Source organism: Acinonyx jubatus, chromosome C1 (assembly GCF_027475565.1).
Source record: "Acinonyx jubatus isolate Ajub_Pintada_27869175 chromosome C1, VMU_Ajub_asm_v1.0, whole genome shotgun sequence".
In the NCBI taxonomy this organism is placed as follows: domain Eukaryota; kingdom Metazoa; phylum Chordata; class Mammalia; order Carnivora; family Felidae; genus Acinonyx; species Acinonyx jubatus.
Genome location: NC_069381.1, coordinates 67,400,266 through 67,421,250, shown reverse-complemented (window position 1 = coordinate 67,421,250; position 20,985 = coordinate 67,400,266). Strand labels below are relative to the sequence as shown.

Sequence of the window (20,985 nt, the reverse complement as noted above, 5' to 3'; positions counted from 1 at the left end):
AACAGGGACAGTAATAAAGTCAGAGAGCTTGCTTTTGAGTGAATGCCACAAGTGTCTAGGAGCTTCGCAAGGTAGCATACTTCAGAAGATATTCCTTGTAGGGAAATGATAACCATGCTTGAAAGGACAAGGACGGGATCCAACAAGATGGTGTGTATGTGCAGTACTGAGACTGAGACCGAGACCATGCCTCTCTATCTCTTAGTGAGGAAGTACCTGGAGGCTAAAGAACTCTATAATACCATACTTATTGCGTAAGTATGACGATCACCTATGTATCCATATTACATACATCCCTATACCTAAATTAACTGCCTGGTAAAACATATAGGCTTCACCCAAAGTTTTGAGTTAATCACAAACAAGAGTACTGGTTGCCAAAGTCCCGAGGTATAGAACACTTATTCGGGCACCAGGTAGAAACACCTGCAACGTGGGTGTGCCGGACTAAGCATTCCATCATATTTTTGGCCCCTAGCAAAGACCGGCCTGGATGGAATCTGCACACATTCTGTAACCCGGATGAGTACTACATGCCTATCATCTGAATGGGGTTAGTCTCTGATTGGAGTATTGCCAAGTAACCCAATTTTAGAATAGCACAAATTTTAATTATATGTTTCATTTAGCTGACACCTGTCCTTGGAGGCTGTCATTAAAATCTAACAAGCTATGATGTGGGAACTATTATTATCTATGATTTATAGAGAGGCAAAAATAAATAAGGAGAGAAATAAGGAAAGGCTGGGAGGTTTCGAGAAGCGGTAGAATTTAAAAGGCTAGAGATTCCACTGGTGAAAAAGAGCATCGTATCAACTCCCTTGAAAATTTATAGAAAATGAAAACCCAGATCACTGAATTTGATTTCACTAAATATCCACCTCATCCATCATTTCACGTTGTGGATATAGTACACCGCTCTTTCCCTGGGTAAATTGGGGAAAAAAGTACATTGTAAGTAAAATGGTCGGAACTGAGAAGGCATCAGTTTTAAAAATAAGTTCTACCAATTGTAGCATCTCACACCATTTGTCTTGTACACCTAGTCTGCTCAGGAGGAAAATGTGGTGAGGGAAGGGTTGGGGTACAGATGAAACAAGAGACATAATATGCTGATAATCGTAGAATTTGGACAGTGAGTACATGGGGGTTTGTTATACTATTCTGCTCACTTTCGTGTAAATTTTGGAATTTTCCATAATAAAAATTCAAAAGAAATTCAACTTAGAGAGGTATTTAGATACTTGCACACATTTATTTGGGAAAATTAATTCATTTTATACCCTGAAATTTGAGCGTAAACAGAAGAACAGAACATCTTATATTAATTATATTACTATACTTATGTTAATGATCCCACGGTAACTCTACTATTCTCCTAAGAATGGAGAACCAAAGCTCTGTATACATTTTTCTACTCTCTGCATTCACAACCAATCTTTTTATAACAGCCCTGGGTTTCTAGACTGAATGCCAAATATGCTTCCCGTTTAGATCAAATTTAGCTTTAACTAAAATAATTAGCCCTTGGTCCTAATTCTAATGGAAATGTAAGACTCTTAATATTCAGTAATGGTAGCACTATTAGATACTGCTGCTAACAGTGATTTATATGAAATAATTAGCACACTGTTTCTGTTGTAGATACATGCAGAATTTGTCCTAAACCAAAGGCAAAACAATAATAAAAACTACTGCCTTTTAACCTTTCCATGAATTTAAATAAAAAACGAGCGCTGGAATTGCACATTAATAAGGCCTGTTAAGCTTGGAAGAATATTTTACATTCATCTGTAGTTCATCAGACAGGTTCATGACCTCAGAGGAATTGGTGTAGCTCCTGCAGGTCTTAAACCGGCATGGGAGAAGACACGAAATATTATTTTATGATTAGAAAATTCTACTAGAATTGACAGAAACAAGGAAACATACTCCAATATTGAGTATATGCTCTGAAATGAGCACATAGAAAAATAAAGATATTGAATGGATTGACTTTTATTCCTCCAGGCACCTTAAAAAGAAGCAACTAAAAAGACCTTTGAACATAATGCCATAGTTTTATTCTTAATGCAGGAATTGCTAAGGGCCAGCCCCTACTGTGTGTCTGGAGGTACACGCGAAGGGGGATCACCGTCTTGTTTCCCGGTTTTCTAAGTTATACGATAATCACACACAAAAAATCATGTTTCTCATTAAAACTTTTTTTTTTGAATTCTCACCAAGTACATGTTTGGAAGTATCCTAGCGTTCGTTTATCCTGCCTTCCCTCGAATTTCCTGTTGAACGAACCGCGTTGTGTGAAAGCCATTGTCATTCGGCTACCACTGCTAGCAGAGGCCCCGCTAGAAGCAGTGGGGTTCGTGCAGTTGCATCCTCATCACTCAGCCTGAGAAAATTCCATCCACCGGAGCTGATTCATGCTACTTCTTTGGATCTGCTACTGGCAGCACAATAAGGGATGAATGAAATAAGCACTCGGCAGCTGAATGCCCTTAAAGACCACTTGGGAACTTTATTTGGTGCCAGATAAAGTGACCTGCCAGTGTCAGCTGCGGGAAGCATATTGTACTGGGCTCTGCAGTCTGTCCCAGTTAACTATTCATTTCTGAGGAAATTTTCAGGTATTGAATTTTAATCCATGATGCCCAATTATAATTTGGGACCCTTTTACATTAGAGACTGGGCTTCACCCCATTTGGCAATTAAGTCAGAGCTGCCTAATACATGATTTTAATTTCCGGAAAGCAGGTGCTTCCTTTGGTCAGTTACCAATCTCGGATTTTCCTTCATTCTTTAGCTCAAACTATTTTGATTTTCATACCCCCTGACCCCCCTTCTAGAAGTATTCACTGCATGTTAGATGATTTTCCTACTTAAGCCTGTAGGGATTCCCATAGGCTTCTTTTAAAAGTGTTTATGACTTTTTCAAAAATTCATTTTGTAGGTATCCATTTGATCTCCATTTTATAATAACTTGTTATATTGCCTTTTAAAGTAATCTGAATAAAGGTTTGTTTACATTGTCTAACGCTTGCAGTTATGAAGCAAGACTCCCCAGAAATAAGTATTGTCTGCATTAGCTTTCTTTGTCTTCTATTTTTACCAGTTTAGTTAAAGGCTTCCCTAACAATTCAAAAATGATTTTTATTTGAGTTATTTTTACAACGATGTGTCTTCTCCAAACAATGATTTATTGTTCAAAATAAATTCTTGAGAGAGCACCTTAAAATAGGAACAACTCAAATATCCAGGGCCAGATTTGGAGGCAAACGCTATATAAGTCAAATCCTATCTAAGAAGAAGTTCCCGACCCTCCACACACATACATGAAGATGGGGCAGTCTTATCTTCCAAAACGACTTTGTGCAAGATAGAGGTAGTACCAATAGAGCCGTAGAGAGGAGATTGGGAAGCCAGATATCAGTTTGTGCTGATAATGACAGCATTTTTATCCCTTCCGTTGCTATGAATGAGCTGCCTACTTCACTACTTGCTTTGCCACATATGAATTATAAACTACTGTTGAACTATTGTTGCTGTGATGGCCATCATAGGGTTAAATTTAAACCTTTGGTGGCCATAGATGGACCTGTCCTTGGTAAGGGAAGTGAGTAAAACAAAACAAAGAAAAAGAACAGAGTAGGAAAAGAAAGAAAAGAGACAAAGTAAGAAGGAGAGAGAAAGTTGGAAGAAAGGAAGGAAAAAGGGGACTTAAGATGGGGACACAGTTGAATGCTACCATTGGTTGGCTTAATCTGCTCATCTTTTGGCTGTCCTCTGCAGGCTGAGAGCACAAATGCCTCCTACCTACAGGGACTCCCTTGAATACTGTTGCATAATTAGCTAAGGATTAGCAAAATTGAAAGTCTTTAATGGGACCATGAGCAAATGTTTCTTTTAAAAAGAGCGAAGCACCCAAATTCTGGATCTGAAAGATGCAAAATTAGAGAGATTTGCAAAAACACTCGGTTACCTAACAAAAGTATTCATTTAATATTTCTCTTAAGGAATTAGCTCTCCCAGAATGTAATAAATGTGATTGGATTAAGACATGTGAAATGGTATGTGGTAGTGTTTCTCAAACTATGTTCTAAGAAACGTTAATGCCATGCTGGATACTATGTGATGCTTCCTTAAAAAAAGCATGCCCTCTTCAAATACATTTCAAGACACTAAACCATATTTGCTCTCTGAGTGGGTCACAATGCTTATTGCCGTATTATAGGCACTGAGAATTCCTGCAGTGCAGGGGCAGGGGGCGACCCATTTATGTTGAATCCAGCATTTTACAAAAACAAATTGGCTATGAAACTTTTTTTCTCCTTAAAACACTTAATGGTTTGCACTTTCTGGAACACCATTATAAAGCAGTGCATTCCAGGAATCGTATTGCTTCGTTGTCGTTGCTTTTGTTTTGAAGAGTAAAACTAGCTGAATTATAGGGTTAGTATTGACTTTGGGACTAAAATATTAAAGTTGAATACATGTGTTTAGTGTGCAATTCATTAAGGTGGATATGAACCTTATACCTTATGTCATTGTTTTTACCATGCCTGTTTACTTTTCTGTATTCAGCCTCTAACCATATTAGGGCAGGACCCATGTTTTGTTTTCCATTGTATCTCTAAGAACTTGCGTAGTGCTTGGTACAGTGTACATATTCAATACATATTTGTTTGAATAAATAAATGAACACTGTAGTAGACATCTTTTTAAGTTATAGATATAACCATAGTAGAATGTGGGTTTTAAAACAATAATTTGGGCCTCAAAGTAAAAATAATAGAAGTAAAAGTCAGAATAACTAAATTTCCCTGGTCTTTAATAGCTTTGTCAGAGGCCAATAAATTCCTCACCAATTACTCTATTGTCTGATGCTTCATTGCTCCTGTTAGCCGGTCTGTTTGAAGTCAATGTTCATTCTGTTCTATAATTTTCCAATTTGTTTTTAAGTCTTTATATCTTCAATTATATTCCAGTAGCCATTTCTTACCTGCCCTTTACTTTTTGTTGAATGAATTCTTAAAAGCATACTAATACTGAACATCATATATCACAATGTGCTCTCAGAAACTTACTGAAGAGACAAGAAAAGGCAGTGAAGGCCTGGGGGTGAGGCGTGTGTGGTACAGAAGGGGTAAAAGACATAAGATGTTTAATTCATTCAACAAATATTTACTGAGTGCCTATTCTATGCTGGGCACAGTGTATAGTCTAGACAATTCAAAGTCAGACAAAAATATGAAATATTCATCAGACAGATATCACCAGAATTAAGAATTTTCAAAATTTCATCACCCCCCCAAGTCAGTTTATGCTCTAGAATGACTTGATATTTTTAGAGCAATGATTTCATGTGCAAATTGTTTGTCTTATCTATTTTGTTCTGTTTTTACAGCCGTTCACCTTTTCTATCTTGACAATGCCAACTTGCCTGAAATTGTACAATATTTTATGGGCCAGGACAAACCACTTAATATGATTCTGTCGGATAAAATTTAAAGTCCTTTTAGTTACCTTCAATCAAAGTAGTAACCGTTCAAAAGTCTACTTCAAGAATGGTGTTGACCAATGGTTGGTAAACTATGTCCTGTGGGCCAAATATGTCCTATCAAGCATGTTTATAAGTAAAGTCTTATTGGAACACAGCTACACTTACTTACATATTGTCTATGACTGCTGTTCTTTCGTTCAGTATTAAGTATAGACATGAAAAGCTGGAATGTCTAAATTTTATGTCTAAGTTTTTACATTCTATGCTGGGATTATAGGGCTTGTCTCTGGAAGTATTATACATGAGTATAGATGGTAGGCAGGCTCCAAGCTGATCTATTTCCTGATATCCATTTTCTTGTGTTCCCATCCTACACAGAATAGGGCTGACTTGTATAATCAATAGGACATTGTGGAAATTATGGAGTGTGACTTCTGAGTCTGGGTCATAAAAGGCATTGTGATTTCTGTCTTGTTCTGAAAGAACCAGCTATTATGTCTAGGGGACACTCAAGTAGCTCCCAGGAAAGTCCATGTGACAAGGAACCGAGCTATCTGCCAACAGCTGATGAGGAACGGAGGCAATCCATGAACATCCAGTGAGTGAGCCATCTTAGAAGCACACCCTCAAGTTGCAGTAAAACCTTTTGATGATGGCAGCTCCTGCTGACATCTCCACCACAACCTCCTAAGAGACCTGGAGCTGGAACCACTCAGGTGAGTCAGTCTTGAATTCCTGACCCTCAGAACTATGAGATAATAAACGTTTACTGTTTTAAAGCCACTAATTTTTGGGTAATTCATTATACAGCAATAGATAACTAACATGATGTAAGAGAACGTGGGCTCTGATGTCACACAACTTGTGTTTGACACCTGGATCTACCACTTGCTAAGATGCATGACTTTGGGCAGATTATTAACTCTAGTACTTAGTCTTCTCGTCTAGAAAAATGGGAATATTATTGCCCACATTTCACAGAATTGTTGTGAAGAATTCAAGGAAGTAATGAGTGAAAAGATTGTTACATAAATGTTAGTGATTGTTGCATAAATGTTAGCAGTTATTTTCTTTTCATTATTGTCAGAATGGACTCCAACTATCCACCTAAAGATTCTTCAAACGTCTTTTGTTTTTTGGCAACTAAGTGAATACATAGTAGAATTTTGAAGGCCTTTTATCCCATGTACTAGAATTCATACAACTTAGAATACCTCAATTGAATGTGGGGGGTCAGTAGAGCAAGTAATTAAGAGAAAAGGCTATTGTAAATATATTGGAAAACAAGACATATATTAGTACTGCATAATATTTCATATAAAAATAATAGAAGGTGAAGAACACGCTGTTACCCAAGAAAACAGGTAAAACTATATAGCCTAACCCCAGCCACACATTTTCAAAAACAAAATGACAAATGTAATTTTTGGCCTGATTTGCTAAAGCCTAAACTACACATATTGGTTTTTGGTAAAAAATAAAAGATAAATAGCCAAATACTATGATGCTTTGCAGGTTGCTTGAGTTATCTAACCCTTCTTTAATCCAAGGGATTATTGAACAAAACCGATGTTCATTCAAAAACACTTATGAAATCTGTTGTGGATTACCAATATCATCAGTTAAACCTGTTTCAAATTTATTGCTTTCATTCAGGTTAAATAATAAAAGGGTCCATTTGTCCCACCACATGTATATACACGAATTCAGCTTTCATCATTCCCTACAAGTTTAATCCAGTGATTTATGTTTTTTAACGCATGTTCAAGGAATCTGTTGAAGAAACTCATCCAGACAGACAGAAGAGTTAGATGGGATTAATAGGGTGTATGCAGGATTTAAAGCTGGTTGATTCAGTTCAGAGTAAGTTAAAAAGAGAAAAAGAATATAACACTGTAACCCTCCTTTAGGTTCTAATCATTTTAATGACTTTAGCAAAAAAAACCAAAAAAAAAAAAAACCAAAAAATACCAAACAGGCTAAGGTCAAGAAAGTTCACAGACAAGGATCCCCGTTTCTAGCAATACATTACATGAAGAAAAGTCATTGCTTCAGCTGTTCCTTTTTTTCTAACAGTGAGAAACACTGCTATATTTTTCTTAGAAAAAGTCTGCCTTCTATATAAGTCATCATATTAATGATTAAATCTGAGGTTTCAGAATTCTTGATTTCCTTGGTGAAACCATTGTATTTCACTAAACACCACAACCAACAGCAAAAACTAAGAAAAAATTGGGCGTGCTGACTTTATTTTTAAATGTTTATAGCCAGGCAATGTATTACTTTTGAGATCCTCAGAGAGCAACTGCTCAAATACAAAAAAATACTATGACTTCATCTCATTATTGATGACTTGAACATTTAAAAACATTCAGTTTATGTCTTGCAAGAGCAAAAATATTGGAATATGAGGAGGAAAAATCTTCTGTTTTCCCCAGTAAAGCGAAGTCCATTCCACGCTTTCAGGTATTTTTTTTTTCAGTGATATTCTAATCTTTATACACATTAAGAACTTCCTTTGATAATATTGTTTCATTAGTATAAAATGTATTTTAACAAATATGCCCTTTTCCATTAACTTCTTGCCAAACACAGAGGACAAATGGAGACTTGATAAGCATATTTTAGTGCTTCATTGACCCCGATATGTATTTCCAACCCTCATTTTGTTACAACTTTCATAGTTTAATGGAACACCTTGGGCCATGAAGTGTTTTGTGTTCATTAACTTTTAAAGAGGAAGAGATATGCTATCTGATTATTAGCATTTGGGACAGAATATCAAGTGCTCCTCATATTTTTCGGATTCTACCCACATCACAGACTAGATATAGGGACATGGCAAATGGGAAATAGAATTCGGTGTGTCCAACCGAACTTTGCGCGATGGGGAAATGTACTATACCTGTGGGGTCTTCACTGTAGCTGCCGCCCGTGGCTGTTGCACGCTTGAAATGCCATTAATACAACAGAGGTGCTGGATTTTTAATTTTACTTGTACTAATTTGTTTAAATTTAAATAGCCACATGTTACTGGTGGCTGCCACCCTGGACAGCACAGGATTCGATGGCTTATGGTCAGATTTTCAAGAAGAACAGCTGACTCCACAACAATTGATGATCTTAGTTTGTAGCTTTGGCCACTCTTATTCCTACATTGATAATGTCTAAAAAGATCAACCTTTGGTTGTTTTTAAATACCATAGACTTAAATTTGCTAGAGAATGTCTGCTCTTTGTAGTATTTTGCATATACAGACACCATGAGATTTAACTGCTTTCTATGAAAAGTTGCACTGCTCAGATAAAATTTATATTTAATTGTTTTCAATGTATTATTTATTAATACAACTGGGGTTCTTTCTTGTTCAATATTATCGTTAGTTTAAAATTTCCTCAAATAGGGGCCCCTGGGTGGCTCAGTCAGTTAAGCGTCCGACTTCAGCTCGGGTCATGATCTTACAGCTCGTGGGTTCAAGCCCCACGTTGGGCTCTGTTATGACAGCTCAGAGCTTGGAGTTTGCTTTGGATTTTGTGTCTCCCTCTCTCTCTGCCCCTCCCCCGCTTGTGCTCTGTCTTTCAAAAATAAAAACAAACATTTAAAAAAAAGAAATTAAAAAAATAAATAAAATTTCTTCAAACAATTTACAAGAATTATCTTCAGAATACATACAATGCTATCAGATCTTAATTTCCTACTTATATGAAGAGGTAAAATATTTATCTCAGGCAAAATATGCCTGGAGACACCTAATATCATAATTATTTAAAATGTCATTTGCATGATGTCTTGAGTTCAAGTAAATTTGTTGAGTGAAAGGAAAGAATAAATATGAAAGTTTCAACAGACTCCTGCATTTTTATAATGGGTTGGGGTTTGACTTATGTTAATATACCTTTGATCCTTATTACTTTATTTTTTTATTAACGTTTATTTATTTTTGAGAGTGAGAGAGACAGAGTGTGAGCGGGGGACAGGCAGATAGAGAGAGAAAGACATAGAATCTGAAGAGGCTCCAGGCTCTGAGCTGTCAGCACAGAGCCCAACGTGGGGCTCAAACTCACAAGCCGTGAGATCATGACCTGAGCTGAAGTCAGACACTTAACCGACTGAGCCACTCAGGTGCCCCTTATCCTTATTACTCTAGTTGTGAAATTTTTAAATCATCATTTCATCTTTTGTTTTTAGTTTCTACAGTGATGTATTGCAAGATTATGGGCAGGGCATTCAGCTTCAAGTTTTTTGTGTATTTGATTTCACTTAAATGGGTAATGACATTATGATCTGCTGGCAAGTTATTTAAAAACTCTGATTGACCAAAACTAGCTAGGAATAACCTAATAGCAACCAATACATATTTTTGGGAGTAGGAATATTTTTTAAAGTTCATTGAAATACCCCGGAATTTCCTTTCTTGTATAACTCTGTATGCAAAATCCTTTCTTCGTTTGTTTATTTCTTTGGATTTATATATGCAACCAAATTCAGAGAGTATGCTGTGTCTCAGTACTCTAAATTCCTTATTTTTCTTTCTCAATTTTTGTTATCTACAGATAAGCTCTGTCCGTGTACCCCACAAAGGGCTGCAGTATCTTAACTATTCCAGCCCCCAATCTATTCTGCACTGTCAATCACATCACCTCACAAGGTGCTTCACTGCACACAAATCAAGTTTGAGTCAAGTTTACTTCTAATCAATAGATCCTTATAGATTGTTTTAGTATACCTAAATCACTTCCCAGAAAATATCTTGCCATCTCATTTCTAATGGGAAAACATTAGATGAGATTTCAATCTGGGCCACTAAAGAAGAAAGGCTAATGTACTCTTCTGGTCCATCAGGGCCCTAAACTCCATGTAGTTCTTACATGAAATGGGAAAATGTTTTCTCTCAAGTCAAAGACACACACAGCGGGAACATTGTAACTTGGGGGGCAGTGGAGAATGAAGAAAAGGGCTGAAGGAAGTGCCTGCTGCTAGATTGTTTCCACACTGTGGAAAGCTTATGCATTGCCTTGAAATCTGCAATGTGGTCAGGCACGCGAGTTCTAAAGTGAAAAAAAAAAATCTGGAAATCTTTTTTTTTTCATTTTAGTAAATCAACAGCAAATGTAGCTACTGATGCTACTTTGAATGTGATAAAAACACAGTCCATTTATTATCCATATTCCAAATATATTTATTGCTCTAATAAGACAGTTAAATAGTATGCTAAGCAGCTGTTCTTAACAATCTGTCCTGTTCTAGAGCTAAGGGGAGTACTGAGAAAATTTGTATTTAGATATTGTGCTTTCCAGTTAACAAAATGCTCTCATACAGATCATCTTATTTAATCTTTGTAGCAGCACTGTGAGAGTTAGTATGTCCTTGAACCGCAGTCAGGAAACTGAGGCTCTCATAGACAGGGAGTTGCCTGTGTTCAAACAGCTGGCATTCTAGAGATGTATCTTTAAACATGCACAGAAGATCCCAGAAACTGCCTTCTTCTCAGTATAGTGTACCACAAAAATGGTTACTTATATTTACCATTTTACTTTTCTGATATTTTATTTTTTTTGTTGTTAACGTTTATTTATTTTTGAGAGTGAGAGAGACAGAGTGAGTGGGAGAGGGGCAGGGAGAGAGAGAGAAGGAGACACAGAATCTGAAGCAGGCTCCAGGCTCTGAGCTGTCGGCACAGAACCCAATGCAGGGCTCAAACCCACGAACCATGAGATCATGACCTGAGCCGAAGTCAGATGCTCAACCCACTGAGCCACCCAGCCGCCCCTACTTTTCTGATATTTTAAATGAATATTTACTTCTGGAAAGAAAAAAAAAAGAGAATTTTGGTCTAGGGAACTCCTGGGCAGACCTACACTCTTTCCTACACTATGCTGGAGTTACTATGCTTCAATCTGCATAATGTTAAGTTCTGTGTGAATTAGGGTGGAGGCTACTGAAGGAAGTTCACTGCAGAGGTTTTGCTACAGCTGGGATGTAGACCAGAGTCAACTGAGCCCTTAGTACTCCTCTGAGAACACTTGAGTATGGTGGGCCACTTCTAAGATGGCTCCCGGTGATGCCCTCCTCCTAGTGTTCATGTAAAATCCCCTCCCCTGGAATATGAGGAGGTACCTAGTGACTTGCTTCTTATGTGTCACTTCTGAGATTAGTTTACAAAGAGGTGACTTTGGTTTTGCCCACTCTCTGTTGCTGTTTTGCTTGCTCATCTTGATGGAAGCCAGCTGCCATTCTCCAGGCTGCCTTATGGGAGAGCCTATGTGGCAAGGAACTGAGGGAGGCACCAGCAAACAACTAGTGAGATACCGAGGCTTCTAGTCCAACAACACATGAGGAACTGAATCTTGTCACCAACCATTTGAGGGAGCCTCTTGTCGAATCTTGAGGTGACTGCAGCTCTGGTGATCACTTTGACTGCAGTCTTCTGAGGACCTGATCCAGAGGATCCAGTTAAGCTATGTCCCATTCCTGGCCCACAGTATTTGTTGCCTTACACTGCTAGGTTTGGGAAGTAATTTGTTACACAGCAATACATAACTAACACATGAACAGAATTGCTTTCCTACCCTTTAGGTACACAATGCCCTTCCCACTATCGAGAATTAATTTTGGAAACGGATTTGATGTCAGTAAGTGAAAACTGCATAGTGGATAAAATCATTGCTTTGGGATTAGAAACATCTGGGCTGTGTCTGGATTTGCCATTTACTACTCTAAGACACTAGGGAAGTTATTTACTATCTCTGATCCTCCTTTTCCTCATTTGTAAAACTATCTATACTATCGACTTCGTAGGTGCTTCTTTAAGCGAGATCATGAAAACAAAACAAAAATATTTAGCATCTAGTAGGCACCCAGAAAGTATTAGCTATTTTATGACAATTATTCCTTAATTTGAATTTAAATATATTAACTGCATCTACTCATTTGGTTTTGCATTCCTAATATTCTTATTCCTATGGAAAGGACCATCAATGCCATTTTTGTAAATACCAATGAACAAACATAAGCCATTCCTTTGGATAGGAGGAACCTAGGTACTCAAAAAACTGCCACTAAAAATGGAAATCATAGTGTCCTAAACATCAGGAAACTGTCAAGGAATAACAATAAAAACCATTCTAAAATATTTTGCACGACACAGAAATAATGTAAGTGCATGATAATAACTGGCAGGCAATGTCTTAAAATAGAAGCAAAGCTACAATGATTTTCACTAGATGCTTCTCAGATCCTATGGGTGACATGAACCCATTTCTTCTGTCACATTTCTGAAGAGATAATTGCAGGCAACAGTGTAAACAGCTTAACATTCACAGGTCATATTGAGAAATGTTTATAGATATTGACAGCTAAATACAACATATCACAGCACCCCACACAATGTGGCATCTACCTAACAATGAACTTCCACAAATCAAAGTCAAAAAGTCAAGCTTTGCTTTGGTAAAAAGGAATATAGAATTATTTGTTGAATATGAATAGATGAATAATGAATGAAATGCTTTCCAGAATTATAGGTGTGTATGAAATATTACAGAAATAATATTAATTAAAAAAATAAAATTTTCTTTTATAATACTTAAATTTCTAGGCATTAACCCCTTGGATTTAGCAATTAAACAACAATTAACCCAAAATAAGAAAAACAATTCTCTAAGCAATCTACTAGACAGGCAGTAAGTATAAAAAACATTTCCTAATATTCACAGAATGTTAGTATGAAATATTTTTTTTTTTAAACTGAAAACCTCAGAGTGCCTGGCTGGCTCAGTTTGTGGAGCACATGACTCGGATTGTGAGTTCGAGCCCCACATTGGGTGCAGAGATTACTTAAAAATAAAATCTAAAAAATAAACAAGAAAACTGACAAACTCATACAATTTACAAAAAAAAATTAAAAATGAAATTTGCTAAAATCTTAAATAGAAATATCTACTTGGAAATGGCAAATAAACAAATTCTCATATAAAATTACGTTTTCCAGCTGACGGTGTGTAATTTAATATTTGTGGCAAAGTGGAAACAGATAAAATTTACTTACATTTATTGGGCATGAGAAAAATTTAAGAGTAGGATATAGAGAAACATTTGCATTAGGAAAAAAGGGTTAGTTTCTCAATCTTTGTTAGTTATTTAGTATGTTAAACATACACAGTCTGAGTGTAATTGTTTCTAGTCTTTTAATGAAACTATGTGTGGGTGGAGTGGATATATTACACACACTTGAGAATGTATATACAGAAAAAGTTACTGGTATTTCTAATTATGTTATATTTCTTAACTACCTAAGAGCTTCAAAAATTTTAAATTACTGTATATCTTATTTATACACCCCCTCCTAAAGTTTCCGTATTCTGCTCATGTTTATCCTGTCTTCTACTCATTATTTGTTAAATTGTACTTTACTTTACAACCAGAAATACATGTTGATGATTGTGAATGTTGATTAGTTTCTTCGGAAAGCCATTTATGCACTTGTTCTTGTACCTTGAAAAACTATGCATTTGGGGCGCCTGGGTGGCTCAGTCGGTTAAGCGGCCGACTTTGGCTCAGGTCATGATTTCGTGGTCCGTGAGTTCAAGCCCCGCGTCGGGCTCTGTGCTGACAGCTCAGAGCCTGGAGCCTGTTTCAGACTCTGTGTCTCCCTCTCTCTGACCCTCCCCCGTTCATGCTGTGTCTCTCCCTGTCTCAAAAATAAATAAACATTAAAAAAAATTTTTTTTAAAAAGAAAAACTATGCATTGAAAAAAATGTATATTTTAGCTTCTTCAAGAAAGATTTGAATCAGGAGTATTTTTATATAGGTGCAAACTTTTTGTCTTTTGTGATTTTCCCAGAAAGGCATGAAGTTTGAACGTAACAAAGCAAAGCAAAGGAAAATCTTGCTCTTCTAAGCTCTGTATGGTCTTTGCTCATATTAGAACTAGGCCAGGATATAGAATGTTAATTGTCTCATGGAAACCCTGTAACCAAAGTAATATCAGGTGCAAAATGAAGATTTTTATTGGATTTCAACAGAAAGAAAAAACAATGACAAGAGAGAAGAGGATTTAAAAAAAATGAGAAATCTTGCAACTAATGTTTATTTGCCACCTATTATGGGTCAGGTACACCAGTTCCTTGGGTTATATCAGTGAATAAAATCAACAAAAAACTCTTCCCCCTTTAGGCTTACGTTCTCATGGGGGGAGGGGTGCTTGGTGAAGGGAGAGAGACAGTAAGTAACAAACATAATAAATAAAGATGTGCCAAAGGTAAAAGAAAAAGTAGAGTTAAGGAAGAAAGTGTGTATGGAGGCAACAAGGTAAGGGTAGGGTTGACATAGGTGATATTATATAGGAGGGTGAGGGTACATAGGTCTTACTGAAAAAGTGACATTTGAGCAAAGACTTGAAGAAAGAAGGAAATTATCCCAAGCAATATCTGAAGAAAAAGCATCTGAAGCAGAGAACATAACTTCAACAAAAGTCTTAAGACAGGAGCGTGTGTGACATACTCAAGGAACAGCAGGAAGGTAAATGTGGCTGGAACAGAGGGAGAGAGGGAAGATAGGTTTATGGATAAAGTGCCTAGGAGACTATAGATAGGGTGGTGGTACACATCTTTGAGGAATTTGTAAGCCATTGTGAGGACTGACTTTGACTCTTGACTGACTGATCAATTTTTTGTCCTTGCCTTTTTTTCCCTCCTCCTTCTCCTCCTCCTTCACCATGATCACTTTCTTTCTTTCTTTTTTTAATGTTTATTTCTGACAGAGAAAGAGAGTGCTAGTTGGGTGGTAGAGAGAGAAAGGGGGTAGAGGATCTGAAGCGGGCTACGCACTGAGAGCAGCAAGCCCAATACAGGGCTCGAACTCCCGAACCGTGAGATCATGACCTGAGCCAAAGTTGGAGCTCAACTGACTGAGCCACTCAGGTGCCCCCACCGTGATCACTTTTATTGCCAAGGCATTTATTTACTGAATACTTGTCTTGATTTGAACAATAATAAGATTCTAAACTTTTAGGAGTGTATTTCCACAATTTTCTCCTTCTCATCATTTCTATTCAATACAAATATATGTGTTGGATTCCTAATATGGGCAAAATTGTGCATTAGGCACATTTTAGAAATAGACTGTAGGGCTGCCTGGGTGACTCAGTCGGTTGTGTGTCCAACTCTTGGTTTTGGCTCAGGTCATGATCTCATGGCTCTTGAGTTCAAGTCCCCAGGTGGGCTCTGTGCTTACAATGCAGAGCCTGCTCCCCCTCCCCCCCTTCCCCACTCCCCTTCCCCCCACCTCATGCTTGCACATGAGCGCACACACACACACACACACACACACTCTAAATAAATAAATAAATAAATAAATAAAGGACTATAGTCTATATACTCCGACTATAGAATATGGTCCTCTGGACCACTATTGCACACGACACAATACTAACTGTTTTATATGTGTTAACTTATTCAGTCCTCTCAGCAACCTATAAAATGGGTGCTATTATATTTTTCATTTCAAAGATGAGAAAAATAAAGCACGGAGAGATTAAATAACTCATCCAAGATATGCAGACTGCAAGCTAAAGAACTAAAACTTGAACTCAGGTATTTTTGACTCCACAGTGTGTTCTTGACCGTTCACAATACTGCCTTCTATTGTTATAATCCTTTACGGTACTCGTACTCTTTGAAATGTTTTCTTTACCCACTTGTTCATTCACCAAGTATTTATTACAATTCTACTGTCTTCTCAGTGCTGTTCAGCATTGTGGAGATAGGGCAGCTACAAGCCTCTGTGGTAGCTTTGTGTGAATTAGAAAAAAACATGCCTATTCCTGAAGGCATTTTACTTTCTTCTGGCAGAAAATTACTGTAACACTCTGATCTTTGAAGAGCAAGATCTCTAACCATCATTGCTTGAAAATTGTCATAATAAATATACAAATTTATTTTCAGGTCTAAAGGTAGAATATATCTGAAAGCCAAAATATTAGAGGTGTTTATGATGTAAAAAGTATCCCTTAGATATGATGCCCTTGTAAAGTGCACAACCTGAAGTGCTGTACATGACACCACCATATGAGCCAAATAAAAGAAAACATTGCTCTCCAGAGATGAAAAATAGAACACTCGTAGTAGGTCAGAAAACTCACTTCTTTTCTATAAGACCTTCTGGGGTCTTATTGATAGACTCTTTCAAAATCTTCCATAGGAACTCAAAAACTCAGCAAAGTTGCAAATTATGATTTGAACACTAATAAGACACTAAAGTTTTAAGGAGTGTATTCTGGCCGTTCTTTTAAAATCATCTCTGATTTTCATCAATTCTATTCAGTTAAAGAAACACATGCTGAATTCTGAACAAGTGCAAAACTGTGTGGTAGGCATATTTTTAAAAATATGGACTATAGCCTGTTGGGCACAGACCATATACTGTGATGCACCGGAGGGCTATTGAACTCCACATGATGCCAACTCTGTGTAGTATTTATATCCATCACAGCTGACATTAATCAGTTAGCTACTTAGAAGAGGATTTTCTCTCATCGAGATCAGAGCATACCTATGCCATTACTTTTATATTAATTAGCACTTATCCTCAAAAGATTTTAAAGTATGACTGGTTATTAATTGCATCTTCACAAATAATAAAAAAGGAGGTTTGGGGAGGCTAATAGTAGGGCCAGGTTCAGTCAGGACTTTCTGACTCCAAAGCCCACCGCGCAGACTGCCTGTCAGCATATGGTAGGAGGCTGACCAGCTCCCAGGCTCTTGCAGGTTGAGAGAAAAATCGCCGGTGAAGACGATGGAAGAGAGAGCACACAGATCTTACCTGTGCCAGTTTCCAGCTTGCTTACGCCTACCCAGACCACGCACAACTCCTATTGTTAAGCAGCCAATTCAGATGACTAAACCCTGAACTGTACTTTCAAATGCATGAAATAGTCCCAGAGTTTGCTGCAAGGTTTCTTACATCCCTTTTCTTCTCCATGTGTCTTGTTTTTAGGCTTAATACTGTGCTTCCGAAAGAGTAATTTGAAGATATCAGGGAGTATGAAATAAGAAAAGCAAACACACATTCAAAGTTAACCGGGTGCCAAATACCATTATGAGTACTTTGTTATATTCTCTTTTAAGAAGTGAGAATGAGGGGTGCCTGGGTGGCTCAAGTAGTTGGGCGCCCGACTTCGGCTCAGGTCATGATCTCACGGTTTGTGAGTTCGAGACTTGTGTTGGGCTCTGTGCTAACAGCTCAGAGCCTGGAGTCTGCTTTGGATTCTGTGTCTCCGTCTCTCTCTGTCCCTTCCCTGCTCATGCTCTCTCTCTCTCTCTTTCTCTCTCTCTCGAAAATTAAACATTAAAAAAAATTAAACAACAACAACAACAAAAAAGAAGTGAGAATCAGGTGTGGGTTTTTTTTTTCCTAAGAAGGAATGTTGAGAGCTTGAACTCAACTTGGAAATATATCTGGAGCTGAAAGTTTGGGTAAAGGAATGAATAGAAAGGAATTTTTGTACCTCAAACTCTCCCATGTAGCAACATGGCCCTGGAGGCATTGTCAACAAAGCAGTGGATGAAACATTTCAGCCACAGGAATCAGTGAAAACATGCTTATGAAATTTGTTATGACTTCATAGAATTCCTTCATTCAAATGGCCATTTAGTTTTTACTTATTCATGTAGTCTCTAAATGACTTGTTTGATAAATAATCTTTTGGAGATATCATCACAAAGAAAGCAAGAGTTTCTCAAAACTGATAAAAATCACTTAATTTTTTTCTCAGCTCCTTTTCTTCTTCTTTGTAAAAAAATCTGTGTCTATGCTCTGTTTTCCCTATCTTGTTGTCAGTCCCTACAGAACAAGGGCTAAGTTTTATGCCTCTTTGAGACTTTTAGTATTTACCTTCTACTTTGCACACAGAAGACTTCATTCATTTACTCATTGATGATTTTTGTGAGCACCTGCTATGTGCCAGGCAATGGATGGAGTGAGGGACAACAATGGCAAATAAGACACAGTTTTTACCAAAATTGTCACTGTTATAGAGAAGCCACACAATAAATTGGCAATTGCATTAGGTACAAATATAGTATGGGGCAATATAGTGCTCATCAAAATAGAGGGGTACTAAGCTCAATCTAAGTTGGTCAGGGAGGACTTCCCACGGAAGGTGACAAATATTCTGAGATCATAAAGAAAGTAATAGTTAAAACGCACAAGGGCAGGACAGGTGAAGGTCACTACAGGAGCCAAGGCCTTGAACCCACCAGCAAGAGCTCAGTCTGCTCTGGGACCTTTCAATAACTCCTTATGGTTAGAATGGTGAGCTCTTGCTTGATGGAGTGGCATGGCAAGCAGGAGACAGCTCACAAAGGGGATTCCACCAATATTTGTTTCCAGTGCTCCTGAGGCCTTTGGTAGGTGACACAATAACAGCTGCAATCCCTACAGGTGTGCCTAAAAAGCAGGTGTCTACACAGGCCAGTCATCACGACAAAGACCAAGTGCCACTCTCACAGAGGACAAAACAAAAGGTGTTCTCATTACCAGTTGAGTCAGAGAGCAGTGTGAAATGGGGGAAGAATCCAAGGCGTCATCTCTTTCTTAACCTGCATACTATAATTGAGTTTTAGAAGAAAAGTGGCATCTACTCAGTAGATGGATATCTTTCAGATTCTCCAAACTTGTCTGGTTATCATGTCTGTGACCTTTAGATAAACGTAACCTGAATCTTATAAACCACCTAGGCCTGCATAAGCCAAATACTTTTGTTCTATCTGCATTTTGCAAATTAAGCATCATCTGAGGGGATATATTCCATCGCAAGTAACTTTTGCTTCTCTCAACCTTTCCTGGCTCTGAAAGCGTTTCTCCAATATGAGCTAGGTACTGAACTTTGAAGAAGAGTCCACTGTAATAACAGTAAAGTTTAATGATGCATAACTTTGAGAGACTGACAAATTTCCAGCCAAAGTATTGATTCTTACAGAATTTATGAAGCACATGCTGTATTCTGTGTCATTATGGTCCATTTTTGGCTGAAAGAATCATGTAAAATAGATTTTTAAATGAGTGGTAATAGCCAGACATAAAGAAGGTATTGATGTGTGTCATGAAGGGTGAAATAGCATGCCAGATTAAAGCATATAACAAATCAAAAACAACAGTACCTTCTACTACTACAAATATAAATTTGCTTTTCCTCTTAATCACCCCCTCCTGTGTACCACTTTGCACATTTACAATTTCCTTTCTTATAGACCTCTTCTGAAGAGCATTAAAAATGTGTAAAATTTTTGCATAGTTGCATATCTTGCTTCGTGGGATACTAAAAGTTCAGAGACTGGTTCCTCAAATTTGGCAAAGTAATTGCTCTTATATGTAAATACTGCCCTTTGCAAATAACGCTAAAAGCCTGTAATCTAATCCTTATTACATGCATATAAATGGAATATTTAGTAGATCAATATTTAAATACCTTTATCAATTCAACAATTTTAAAACAGTACTGGAAAATTTCATTTGTCTTTCAGAAGCATGAAAGTTTATTCTTCCTGTATAACTTCCAGCTAAGCTCCTTTTTGTCCTCAAAAGATTGCATGGATGACATCCCCACATCCAGCCTGTTTTGAAAAAGAATAAAATTTCGTCCTATGGTCCTCTGCCACTTGTTTTTGCCCTGTTCATCTCAATGCCTGTTATGAATTAGCTTCTCAAGAAACAATTGAAATGCAAGTCTTATTTCCCCCCAGTGTACATTTTGTTTTGACATACGGGGGGGAAAATGTAGCTTTCAAAAAGAGTAATTTAAACTTTGATTTTACGCTTCACTTTGGAATACATGTTTATTAAACGCGTATCTCACCGACAGAGTAATCAATACAGATTGTGTAGTACATTAGGAGGAAACCATGTCTGAGATTATTAGAAAAATTAAATGCTTTTAGTTTTGCTTACTTGAGCAATATGTGAAAATTAACAGTTTAAACCCTTTCAGTCATCTGACCAGGCTTAGCTTTAGTCAGAACTCATGCTACTGTGGCTGAGCTGAGCACTTTCTCTCATTTTTTTTTCCCCCGTCTCCTCCCCTCGCTGCTCTTCCTTCCCCTGGCCTTCTCTTTTCTCTTTCCTTCTCTTTTCCTTTCTTTCTCTTAGCAAAGCTGCATTTACCCTATCAGGTTAGCATTCTCCTGGTGAACATCAAATTACTAAAAGCCTACTTTTAAAGACTAAGATTTATACGAAAATATCTGCATTGAGATGGGACACAGAAAGAAAATTGATTGAGCGGCTATGACTCTCTGAGAGGTGGTGCTGTGTTTCCATCACATTCCAGAAACCTCGTTAGAGTCAGAAAGAGAGGTCGCACAGGTCTAACCGTGCTAGGGACCAGTGGGTCCCACTCACAAATATATCTCCCCCACCTCCAGAAACCCCATGAGAATAAGCTAAGTCCTTCCTTGAACAGCTGCTTTTCAACAATTCAGGAGTTTATCAG

The 20,985-nt window shown here is 37.5% G+C and overlaps 1 protein-coding gene and 1 long non-coding RNA gene across 14 annotated transcripts in view; one reads left to right on the top strand and one right to left on the bottom strand.

The window, feature by feature from the left end:
• The window catches only part of ADGRL2 (adhesion G protein-coupled receptor L2), a 619,307-nt gene that overhangs the window by 379,895 nt on the left and 218,427 nt on the right, over positions 1 to 20,985 (bottom strand). The gene's annotated exons all lie outside the window — the stretch shown is intronic.
• The window catches only part of LOC113599288 (uncharacterized), a 53,131-nt gene that overhangs the window by 17,114 nt on the left and 15,032 nt on the right, over positions 1 to 20,985 (top strand). The window contains exon 3 of the long non-coding RNA XR_008294999.1: positions 5,981 to 6,213. This is a non-coding gene — a long non-coding RNA (uncharacterized LOC113599288). The remainder of the gene's footprint in view (positions 1 to 5,980; positions 6,214 to 20,985) is intronic.